Genomic DNA, 3764 nt, shown 5'->3' on the forward strand with positions numbered 1-3764 from the left:
AGAAAATCAATGTTTGTATGAAAGAATAGTAGTGTAGAAGCAACAGAGTTGTAGCGGCAGCAATAGTAAGGGAGAGGAGGAGGAGATGGAGAGTTGAAGCAGGAGGAGGAGGAGGAGGAGGAGCAAGAGAAGGTGTCCTGGTCGCCCTCCAGACGATGTAGGTCCTCCCGAACGGTTCAAGGGAGAGGATACTGTAGCTGCTTGGATGAAGTGTCGGCTGTCTTCTCGCTTCTTCGATCTGCTCGGCTGTGGCTGAGAGAAACTAAATCGCCTAGCCTTAAGACACAAGAACGCGGTTCAATGGGCGAGTGCAGCGTAGATCATTATGACAATGCATGTTCTCGGGTATAATAGATGGTGGTTTTGGAATGGCAAGAGAGAAAGATCATTTTACATGAGTAAAAAGATTGAGTAGTACTCTCATTAGTAGTTCATTAGGATATTGCATAGTAAAATTAGAGAAGTAACAGTGCTGAAATAGCAGTAGGATAAGTAGTGGTGGTAGTAACACTCATAGTAATAATAACAGAATTAGAAGCGGTTATGTTAGCGATATTCTTCACAGTACTTATCTATCATAAGACTCATCCAAAGTCAACAATACAAATCGAATGCAAAAAGGAATATGCGAAAAGTGTGAACTAGCAACTCTTTTCTACTCGTCCCTCTCTAGTGGAGGTTACATATGCGAGACCAAACCAGAGGAGACGCAAACGAGAAATAAGATACGGGTTGATCAGACTGTTAGCTAATGTGATGAGGGGGAGCAAAGAGCCATCAGTAATATGAACGTTGCCAGATGGATGGAAACACTGGGGAAATACCTCTCCCACGCCCATCCGGTGCAATGTCACTGTCAAATTTCTTAAGAAAAATGCCCCAAAGTGAGGCTGCGTCTCTGAAGTAATATGACCTGGATGTCGTTAGGTCTTGCTGGATTCACGACTTGAACAAGCAGCGAGAAAGACGTGGTGCATTCAACGATGTGTACTGTGGTGGCGGTGCATGGCTGATGGTTTGAGTTTTATTTTTCTAGAATCTGACATTGGAGAAGTTTGACCTGACCTATGAGTTTAATTCTCCAACTGTTCAAGTTCCTGCAACAGTAGGTTCTGCATCTGGGACCTAACACGAAGTCTTTTCGTACCAAGCAGCTTCTTCATATAGGGTATCATACTCTTAAAGAAATCTAAATCATCATCCTCTGTATCTTTTTGTTCCTTCTCAAAAAGTTCCAATATCCTTTTTCTATTGCAACAAGCTCTTCATTCTTTTTGTTGATGCATCAAGTTTCGGTGCAAGCCGCTTAGTTCTTCGTCCAGCATTAAATTCTCGAGATGTTAATGGTCCAGAGGAAGTATTTCAGGGTGTATTTGATAGGGACGGTGGCCGTGGAGAAGGTGGCACAGATTCATCATAATGACTTGCATCTGAAAACTTTGTTTCGTTACCAAAGTCGGTTTTGATGCCTCCCTTATCAAGTACTGAGGCAGTTTCATCAAGTGTAAATTTTGAACTTCTGGCGTCAGTTTTAAGAATATCTTTTAGAAAGATCATCTGACTAAAATAGGGCCACATACTAGTTCCCACTTCATCAGCACCGGCTCCAGATCTGTGTGCACCATGTTCTCTCAGCTCTTCCCTGTAATAATCTCTGAGGCTCCTCCATCTGCCTTTGGCAGTTTTCTCTAAAAAGGAAAAAGAATGACTGAAATACATTTCAATACGTACAACCAACTGTCAGTGCTTAATCCTATATTTATTGTGCTAGTCCCAAAGAATGATACCCTCATATATACTGTATATTAAGGCAAGTGTAGCAATAGACACTGATCGTTGTTTTCTGTCAGCATGAAAGATTAACTGCAACAAGTCTGAATAAAAGATACTCTACATCTTCGCTTTTTACATTTGATTTACTATTATCTGGACAGGTTTTTGGCTACTGGAGAATCCTTCAATCATTGGCGCGACGTTTCCGTCTTAAAAAGCACTTTGGCTTTCATTGTCAAGGAAACATGCACAGCTGTTTGGGAGGAATATTTATTTCCCCAACTGCATTGGAAGCTTAGATGGAAAGCATTGCGAAATTGTGAAGTCTCCTGTCAGGAGTGGTTGAAAATATTTCAATTACAATACACATTCCTTCAATATCTCTCCAAACGGTGAGTGTCGCGATTGGCAGATTTATTGTTGATGTTGGAAGGGTAGGTCGACAGACTGACTCTGGACGTTTCAGATCATCATCTCTCTACAAATTCTTAGAAAAGGGAACACTTAATGTCCCATCTCCACATTTTCTTCCTGGCACTACTATCACCCTTCCTTATGCCATAGTAGCGACGAAGGATACCCACAGTTACCTTATCTCGTGAGACCGTTTCCCCAAAGACAACTTGACAACAGGAAGAGAATTTTCAACTACCGCTTATCACGCGTCCGCGAAAGTGATGAGTCTGGATTTGGGATTCTGTGTAGCAAATAGCGAGTGCTACTCAAAGCAATTGAAACAGATGTTAAAACAGCGACATTAGTTGTTAAAGCTGTCTGTATTCTATACAACTACATCCTTGAGACAGAGGGTCCCGACTCACTTTTTACAGTATCCCTAAAGAACCAATTCCAACCAGTCATACTCATGTCGGTATCGTTTTCAAATCAGCTCTTTAAGAATTAGGGATATCTTCCTTATTTTAATGGAACTGGATCTACCAACTGGCAAGATGATTATGCTTTATCAGAAAACATATTGGCGAAAGGTAATAATTGCTGTTAAATGTATCATATTTCATATCAAAACAATTTCAGAAAACTTATTGCCGGTAATTGTGCGATACTCACCCGTTTACAATAGCTCAATGATGATCAGTAAAAGGGAAATGATAAATTCATTGGGGCTGATTTCTAAATGCCAAATATACCGGCATTACTCATATTGTTTTCCTGTATTCATACATGTTCAATATTGACTATCTATGAACGCAATGAATGTGTCAAACTTACAATAGCCTATAACTCTATCCCTACTATCCTACCTACCTACATATATATGGCCATCTCTACCATCCTACCTACTTACAGCCTTCCCTGCCAATCCATGGTATAGGCTCATCCTGCATCTACTGTATCCATAAGAGAAATGTGGCCCAACTAATATGTAAATATAGCCTAAACATGATACCCCAAACGATGAGTCAGCGCAACTTGCAACTTACCTGTTATATTCAGTTGTTTAGATATATCACCCCGACACTTTTTGAGGACACTAACATTCTTGTGTAGGGGCTCTGCGGGTCCCACAACACCCTCCGCTGAAGAGCAGCACTTATCATTTCCTCACTACTCATGTCTGAGTTGGTGTAGGTGCAGGTCGCCTGGCGTCCTGCAAGCCTCTGGCCGATTTTAACTGACATGTGGATTCACGTAGCGGGGCGGGTAGCGGGTAGCGGGTAAGCCTGGAGGGAACCTGGTACCCGCGCCCCATTTGTTCTTGAGGAGCCTCCCGCTACCCTCGACCCTCCAAGCAGATCGCGTGCAGTGTGGCCGCGCCGAAGACTGCCTGCCTTTGTGAATAATGATGTAATAAAATGCATGTTCTAGGTTAATTATGTGTTAGATTACGCAAGGCTACAAGGGGAGATATAGCTGCAATGTTATCCTAAATATGAAGTAGTATTTGTAGTGGAAATACTCCAGTTGCTCTGAATGTCATTATTCTGTTGCTTTTACTAATATTGTTCTCATTGATACATGTACTAGAAGAA

General features: G+C 41.7%; 1 pseudogene; it reads right to left on the bottom strand.

Moving 5' to 3' along the window:
• Positions 1-1073: 1073 nt before the first annotated feature.
• On the bottom strand, positions 1074-3347 carry LOC147469078 (uncharacterized; annotated as a pseudogene).
• Between the last annotated feature and the right edge of the window lie 417 nt (positions 3348-3764).

The sequence above is a fragment of the Penaeus japonicus genome, unplaced genomic scaffold (genome assembly GCF_977035675.1).
Source record: "Penaeus japonicus unplaced genomic scaffold, GWHDUDI00000001_assembly GWHDUDI00000024, whole genome shotgun sequence".
NCBI classification, from domain to species: Eukaryota; Metazoa; Arthropoda; class Malacostraca; order Decapoda; family Penaeidae; genus Penaeus; species Penaeus japonicus.